The sequence below is a fragment of the Rhinopithecus bieti genome, unplaced genomic scaffold, assembly GCF_001698545.2.
Source record: "Rhinopithecus bieti isolate Rb0 unplaced genomic scaffold, ASM169854v2 scaffold_3615, whole genome shotgun sequence".
Taxonomy (NCBI): Eukaryota; Metazoa; Chordata; class Mammalia; order Primates; family Cercopithecidae; genus Rhinopithecus; species Rhinopithecus bieti.
In genome coordinates, this window is record NW_016804369.1 from 2,163,806 (window position 1) to 2,172,943 (window position 9,138).

Below are 9,138 nucleotides of genomic sequence, written 5' to 3' on the forward strand. Positions count from 1 at the left end.
AAAACTTTCCATTGTCCAGAGTGGAGATGATGCAAGCGAGTTACCCATGCTAAATCAGGTAGCGATTTTGGAAAGCCCCCATTCTGTAGTAAGGGGTCTGGGAGATGTTCACACAAAACAGGAAATGCACACGCATGTGTTATTCTTTCCACAGCAACTGATCAATGTGGATCTCTAATCTAGCCACAGCGTGTTGTCAAGGGGACCGCACAGACACCGTGGCCCCAGGTTAAAGAGGAAGCTCTAGCTGTGCTCACAGTCCCTTATCAACCTTCTCTCCTAATCCGAAGCCCTTTCATTTGCACTGGGGAGTTGGCTGCTCTCTGTGGATGTCTATCAGCGGCAAATGTTTCCGTTGCCTGGTTACTCTTGGAGACCGCACAGGCCCGGGGTGGACAGCCTGTCAAAGCACCTAAAGGGTCAATAACTGAATTGTGTCAGCAAAGAGGTGGCCCTGCAGACACATGCTGTCCTTGGTGCTCTGCACCGGGAAGACAGAGGGCCCACGTGGAGCAGGTGTGCGGCGCTACACTGAAATCTGCCCACCAATATGTGGTGTGCAGACTTGACTTTATGTAGAGAAAGAAGCTCCCAGAAACCCCTGCAGCAACGGGTCGGAAAGGGCCTCCCAGGCAGTGGCTCACTCTTCTGGCCAGAGCTTCCTGGCTCTGCTCTGGAGGTGGTCTGCTGAGGACAATCACGGTGCCTCATCCTCTCCAGCCAAGGGATGCGCCTGAGACTCAAGTGCTGCCAATTAAACAATCAGTCCCTTGAATTTAAATCGTGAGCAGAGGGACCAAGGACAAAAAAGAACCAGCGGCCAGAGCTTGTCCCTCCATTCCCCTGTCCCCCCGTCCCCCCATCCCTCCATCCCCTTGTTCCCCCCGCCATCCCCCCAACCCTGGGTGGGGCATCCTGCAGCTCTCCTCCTCCCTGAGGCCTGCTCCTGGTCCCTGATGCTTCGCTGGCCCTCTCCATTGGTCCTTCTAGCAAATCCCCTTCCCTTTTAGGTGGCCAGCACCAGGTTCTGCTGCTTGCAACCAGAGACCTCACATTAGTTTCCTGCAGCCACCATGACAAAGTACAAGACAGGAGGCTTGAAGAACAGGCACGCACAGCCCCACAGTCCCCAGGGGCCAGACGCCCAAGCTCGGGGTATCGGCAGGGCTGGTTCCTCAGGCTGGCGCCAGGCTCTGCCCATGCCTCTCCCCAGCTTCTGTGGTGGCTGGCATTCTTGGTATTCCGTGGCTCCTAGAAGCATCACCCCAATCCCTACCAGTGTTCTCTGCATCCAAATCCCTGTCTGGAAGGACACCAGTCACAGTAGATTAAGACCTAATCTAATGACCTCACTTTAAGCTGGTCACCTCTATAAAGACCTCGTCTCCAAGTAAGATCAGTTTGAGGGTCTGGGCCTCCAACCTTCTTTTTGCAGGGAACACCATTCACCCAGTAACAGACCTACCTCTGTGCCCCGCAGTCAGCCACCCCACCCAGCAGTGGTGAGCACCTGGGAACCTGTAGACCTAGACTCCAGGCCTGGGGCACCTGTGTGGCTTGAGCCCTGTGAGCCCTGTGAACGGTCCTTGGCATGGTTATGTTAGCCATGGGCAGGCGAGCAACCTGCCTTGAGATCTGGCTGAATGGGGAGGCCTGAAAACATGCACACACCTCTGTAAGGAGACAAAGTCACCCCTTAGTGAGGGTGGGTTCATTTTTTTTTTACCAGCCCCCAGGAGCTGGTCATTCCCATTTGGAAAGTGACCTTAGGTGAGTTGGAAACTCTTGAGTTCAGTCGCCAGGCTCTGGAGATGGGTCTTCTGAAAGGTGAGGGTTAGGGTGATGGACTCCAGGTGGATCCTCCCCATAAGAGAAAAGCAGGGGCCCACACCATGGTTGTACACCGTGCTGCTGGCTTTTTGGGCCTAACTGTAGATACGATAATACAAGGTGGGAACAGGGCCAGGCCTGTGAACTCCAAGTGCATGACTAAGGAACTGATTAAAGACTGACACCACACAGAGGAAAAGGATGGAGATTCCCAAAAACATCGGCAGAGTTCCTGGATGCAGCCACTCCTGAAGCTAGAATCTCCTCTCTTCAATTTCACCAGTCAAGAACTCCCGTTTTTGCTGAGGCTACTTTGAGCTGGTTCCCCGTCATGTAAAATCTGAAGACCGCGACACACATAATAGAATACCACGGGGCATAGCAAGCCCCAAGGCCTGAGCACACGGCTATATCAGCAGCCTCATTTATCTGTCCTGCAGAACAAAAGGAGCAAGTAAACGACATTCCAGGGCCCAAGTTCACCAAGAGGCAGGAGTGAAATGGATGATACCGAGACCTGGGTACCATAGCTGGAAGTGTGACTATTTCCTTGCCATTTCCAAAGCTCTTGCCAGACACATTTGTACTCTCCCCTTTTACTGCCCTTGCAGGTAAACCTGGAGACATCACTGAACCCAGCCCGGTACTGAGGCCAGCAGGCCAGCATCACACACACTTCCCGACAGGCCCAGGACAGCACTAATGACTCGTTTGACTGTAACCGGCACTCAGACTTCAATATAAACAGAGCCCATTCCATGTTGACTTGTCTACTTTAAAAAATAATAACAGAACAAAATGAAACCAACTAAATGGAATTTAAAATACATAATTGCTTTAGTCATGAAGAGTAATGACATTAAAAGACATTTTAACTAGACATTTCCGCACAAATAACATTAGGCCGAGACAGTTAGTCTTGGGGTCCTGACCAAAAACGAGCCCTGAGAACTTGCAGGCCTGTTTGTTTCAGGTTGGGTCCTGGGTAACAGGCACGGCCTATGGCTGGAGCAGCCGTGAAGCCCCACAAGGCTGCATCGGAGGTTCCAGGGAACTGAGATTCCCCAGACATCACAAGCTTTGCCAACTCTGTGCCAACTACTAACTGACCCTCTGTCTTTAAATGAGCGTGTGTTTTACATACGTAATTATATTGAAAAAGGAAACTATATATGACTAACACAAAACTGTTGGTTAATTCACTAGTTATTTTATATATAAATTCGCTAGTTATTCGCTAATTGTACATATCATTCACTAGTATTTTTTATATATGAATATATATTTCATAATAGAGACGGAGTCTCACTTTGTTGCCCAGGCTGGCCCCAAACTCCTGAACTCCAGTGGTCCTCCCACCTCTGCCTCCCACAGGGCTGGGATTACAGAAATGAGCCAGTGCACCTGGCCTACTAGTTATATTTTTCCTAATAATTTTTCCAATAAATACATGACCATAGCTAGCTAGGGTTTGTGGATTGTTTTTGTCTATTTTATTGCCTGTACAACACTCTTTGAAATATTGGGCTAGTTGGCAGATTCAGGCAATGCCTCCACTAGGCTGATAGTCACAAAATTCTCCACAAAAGGCACAGAAGACCAGATTTCTCTCTCTCTGACCCTGCTCAACGCTTAGATGTAATCTCTGTTCCCAGAGCTCATGGCATCAAGTAAACAGTTCTTGCCTATCAAGCCCTGCAGGTAGGAATAACATGACTTATCTAACAGGGAAAATGAAAGAACAGATGGCGTGGACGAAGGTCCGGGGACACTGGTGGGGCCATTTCCTTCTAGTACCAGTGGTTTCTTGTCTCAACAAATATAGGCCAAGCATCTGTAGTGCACAAAGTCAGGTTGCTGGACTAGATACACACACACACACAAATATACAAAACTAAAGTCAACTGAATACTGTTAAAGACTGAGGTAATTCCATACTGCATTATTGAATTTAAAAAGCATATTATGATGAACACACGGCACGTATTCCCCTTTAGCTTTTTCTACATATTTCAACACTTATACAAATAGAAGCACTTTTATTTTACTTTAAGTTCTTGGATACATGTGCAGAACGTGCAGGTTTGTTACACAGGTATACATGTGCCATGGTGGTTTGCTGCACCTATCAGCCTGTCATCTAGGTTTTAAGCCCCACATGCATTAGGTATTTGCCCTAACGCTCTCCCTCCCCTCGCCCCTACCCCTTGAAGTAGAAGCACATTTGCACAGATTCTAGAGTAATGTACACAGGGAGCATGGACAAATGTGTTCCCTACAGTAGTGCTGATAACAATTAGGCATGGTTATGGGACAATTAGTTCACTGTTGTCATCTATGTGTGCATCTACATAGTGCACAATTGTTCATCAACAGCAGTAAGTGCCTTCAGCGGGCATCAGCCGCCTCCCATAACCTCTGAGCACTCAACTCCTTGCACACCAACCTGGTTACCACCAACACCTGCATTTCTGTGCCTGGGGGCTCAGTCTAGCTGAGACCCAAGCCTGGTCTACATGCAGGGCAAGCAAGACATGCTGGAGCCTCCATGCACCTGCAAGGCTTCCTCAGCCAAGTGAAGAGTACTGGTAGATCAATACCCCAGCTCCCTCATCCCTCAAGCAAATAATCCCACAGCATACATTGCAAAATCTCCCAGAGGTTCCACAGCAGGACTGAACCCCCATCACCCACAGTGGCAACTGGCTGGATAACACACACTCATTACTGACTTCCTGCCCTTCCCTGTCTCACTTCCATACTCCCCTCCCAAAATTTCCTGGGGTCACCTCCCCGTGAGTCACTTTTACTGGAATCCTTACCTTGGGCTTGCTCTAGGAGAGCCCAGGCTGAGACACTCAGTATAGCTACACTGCTGGGTGATACACAGCGATTTACAAGGCTGAGGTTGGGTGCCAATGTACTCATAGGAAATAACAGGCAAAGGTCTCTGAGAAATGTTCTGGAAATGGAAAATACGAATCTGCAGAAAAATATAGTTTTGTTTAAAGCACACACAAAATTCTAGGATAGAGTTTCACGTATGTTTGGAAGGACCAAACTGATGACAGTGGTTAGCTTGGTAGAAGAGTCAAGATACATGAGATTTTACAAATTAAATATATAAATTTAGTACGTAAGTAATGAAAAAAGTTGCAGAGCAGATTATGTGTGTACTTGGACATGCACACATAGAATTGTGTATCCACGTCCACTTTTGTCGATGCACCTGCCTCTGTTTTACCTCAAGACATTACGTGTGTGTGTGTATATTTGTGGATGCATGGGGAAAGGTCTGCATTCTGAAAAGAAACACCAGACTCTTAATAATGATCGCCAATGGGAATTAGGAACGGGAAATATTTATCAAGGGACTTTAATGTTTTACTTTATACATCTCCGTGAGATGTGACTTTTTTGGTGAGCATCTGCTGCCCTTCAAATCTGACAAGGTAAAATAATTTTGTTTTTTATTTTACTGTACTGATTTAATTCACTTTAACTAGGATTATATTTGGGTTTCTTTGAGACAGAGTCTTGCTCTGTTGCCTAGAATGGAGTGCAGTGGCGCTATCTCAGCTCACTGCAACCTCTGCCTCCCGGGTTCAAGCAATTCTCCTGCCTCAGCCTCCTGAGTAGTTGGGATTACAGGTGTATGACTCCACGCCCAGCTAACTTTTGTATTTTTAGTAAAGCCGGGGTTTCACCATGTTGGCCAGGCTGGTCTCAATCTCCTGACCTCGTGATTCATCCATCTTTGCCTCCCAAAGTGCTGAGATTACAGATGCGAGCCACCACGCCAGTTGATGTATCTGGGTTTCTTAAATTGATACATAACAGATGGACATATTATTGAGGTACATGTGATATTTTGATACACCCATATAATGTGTGAAAGTCAAATCAGGGTAATTAGGATATCTATTACATTAAACATTAATCTTTTTATGCTAGGCATGTTCAAATTAAATGAGCATAACTTTAAACCTGCTCACACATACTCAGCTCCTGTGAAAGTTGTTAACTTTTCCAACTTGGATCTGTGAATACACATCTTAATATGTTTTATTGACAGAGGGGTGCTGAGACCTGTCTGGATGGAGGGAAACGATGGAGCTGTTGAGAATGGTCATTGTGGATTTAGACAGGAAATGCTGCCTTTGGAGAGATTAAAATGTAGCAGCCACTGAGGTGTGCTTCAGGCAGCTCTAACTTCCTCCAGACTGGAGCTACTCTCAGAGAGCCTCCTCTTCCAAGTCAAACGTGCAGCCCATCTCAGACTCACGAACTAGACCCACTCTTTCAAACAGTCATGAGGACCTATTTTCTAATTGCCCTCCCTTCATGGGGAAATAATTCAAACATTCCATTCCCTTCTAGAGTGAGAACAAGAGCTAAATTTAAATGCAATAGCTTAATGATGCATCTGCAATTCCAAGCAGCCAACAATCTATCAAAAAAAGACCAGCTCATTCCAAATATAGGAAAGACTCATACACACATACATCACTCCACTCGAGCTTCCAACCCCAGAATGACCAAAATTTAAAAATATCAAGAAAGTAATAAGCCCTCAAAATAATCTGCTTGTGATCCCTAGGATAACAGATTGGCTTCTGCATCCCATAGGCCAAGTGTAATAAATGCACTGGAAAAAATTACAAATAACCCACAGCACTCAGTTGAAACACACTCTTTGAAAGTGTTCTTCATGATACGATTTGTCTTTTTAGGGCATACAGATAAAGATATTGTCATAAATTATATTCATTGAAGAAACTGATACCATTATGTTAAAAATGAAAACAAAAGGGTTTTGAAATATTTTTCAGGAATCTGACCCACCTCCAACGAGGCTGCCTTTACTATTAAGTGATGATTAGTGGTTCTATTGTAATGAGAAACAAATGATGGTCAAGTGTATATCCTGCATTGGAAACAGTTAAGTTTCACATCAGACCTTCTCTGCCTTCTTCTATGGAAAATGAATGCATAAAATAGGAATCAGAGGACTGAGTGTGGATTTAGGTCTACTGAACACATACTGGCCAGATCCATTACCACCATTATCATGACGACTACAGCCAGCATCACCATCAGCTCCTCTGTCGCCACGACTACTGCTAGCATCATCACCATCTCCTCTGTTGCCACGACTACCACCACCAAAATCATCACCATCTCCTCCATCTGCATCACTACCACCAGCATCACCATCATGTCCTCCATCACCATGACTACTGACATCATCACCATTTCCTTCATCACCACAACTACCGCCGGCATCAACACCATCTCCTCCATCACCACAACTACCACTGGCATCACCACCATCTCCTCCATCACCACAACTACTGCCGGCATCACCACCATCTCCTCCATCACCACAACTACCACCAAAATCATCACCATCCTCCCTCACCATGACTGCCAAAATCATCATCATCTCCTCCATCACAACTACCACATCATCACATCTCCTCCATCACCATGACTACCACCAGCATCACTACCATCTTCTCCATCACCATGACTACCACCAAAATCACCATCTCCTCCATCACAACTACCGCATCATATCTCCTCTGTCACCATGACTACCGCCAGCATCACCACCATCTTCTCCATCACCATGACTACTACCAAAATCATCACCATCTCCTCCATCACGACTACCACCAGCATCACCAACATCTCCTCCATCACCATGACTACCACCAAAATCATCACCACCTCCTCCACCACCACAACTAACACCAGCATCACCATCTCCTCGATCACATCTACCACCAGCATCATCACCATCTCCTCCATCATCACAACTACCGCCAGCATCATCACCATCTCCTACGTCACCAGGACTACCGCCGGCATCATCACCATCTTCTCCACCACGACCATGCTTACTGGAATCTGAGACTCAGACTCATTTGCCAAGCCCAAGCAGGGGCACCAAAGGTCCAGCTGGTTCACCTTCTGCTGCACGATCAAATGCAGGTGGAACAGTCAGTGCCACCAGTGCCGAGCCGGCCATTTCAGGGTTGAAAACCTTTGATAACAGCAGCTGTTATTCTTGCTACCCAAGATTGTCTCATGATTACATGGGGTGAACTATTGCCCTGAGTTCAGATCACACCTCTGCACAGGAAATCTCAAACCAAACATTCCACAAGGAATGAAGAAACCAGCCTAGAGTTCTCTCCTGAACACTGAAACTGACTGTCAAACTGTGGATTTTTCCCTATATTTAGGTGTCAGTCAGGTAACTCAAACTCAAAACTGGGCTTCAGCGCAAACCTGGATATGAATCTCCCCACACTTCTACTGCTCTCTCAGTCTTTCTCATCTTAGGAAATGGTCTTCCCCTTCCGCCATGTGCTCCAGGCCAAAAATATGAAGGCCATTCTTGTCACCCCCTTACACTCCCTCTCAGCCCAGTCTATCACAATGGCTAGCAGGTCCTGCTGCCCAGATACATCCAGGGCCTCTCCAATGACCCTCACGTCCACTACCATCCTGGTGCAGGCCTGCAGGCCGCCCTTGCCAGTCATGTGGACTACATGGTCGCTGCCTAATCCTCTTTGCTCCCACGCTTACCTCTACCTCCATTCAGAACTGGGAGTGATCTTATTAAAATAAAAATTGGATCATGTCACTCTCCACCTAAAATCAATCACTACTCTCTGGCCATTGTTCTTCAGATTTAGAATCAATACCCTAGCACAGCCAGCCCTAAGGTCCTGAATGAACTGCCCTGTCCACCTGTCCCATCTGTGCTCCAGACACCCAGATTTTCAGGCATCAAGTTCTTTCTTGCCTCAGGGCCTTTGCACAGCTGTTCCCCATGATGTTCCTCTCTCTGTGAGGGTAAGGACCACATCTGCTCTGTTTACCACTCCTTCCTCTTAACTAGGGGACATACACTTGGCACCCGATAAACATGCCTCGAATAAATCAGCAAACTGTGAAAGAACAGACACAGCTCCTAACTGACACAGAGGAATACTGCTTCTGAGAAAAGAAAGGACGACTTACCACAAAGTTTCTCTGCTGAGTTCCTGGTCTCAGGACAGGAAGTGGGAAGTTTCCCCAGGGGTCNCCTCCATCACCACAACTACTGCCGGCATCACCACCATCTCCTCCATCACCACAACTACCACCAAAATCATCACCATCCTCCCTCACCATGACTGCCAAAATCATCATCATCTCCTCCATCACAACTACCACATCATCACATCTCCTCCATCACCATGACTACCACCAGCATCACTACCATCTTCTCCATCACCATGACTACCACCAAAA

At 46.8% G+C, this 9,138-nt stretch overlaps 1 protein-coding gene across 1 annotated transcript in view; it reads right to left on the reverse strand.

Moving 5' to 3' along the window:
- RIMBP2 (RIMS binding protein 2) overlaps positions 1–8,925 on the reverse strand; it is a 234,357-nt gene extending 225,432 nt beyond the window's left edge. Inside the window, exon 1 of the mRNA XM_017867548.1 lies at positions 8,866–8,925. The gene's annotated coding sequence lies outside the window, so the exon portion shown is untranslated. The remainder of the gene's footprint in view (positions 1–8,865) is intronic.
- Positions 8,926–9,138: the final 213 nt, after the last annotated feature.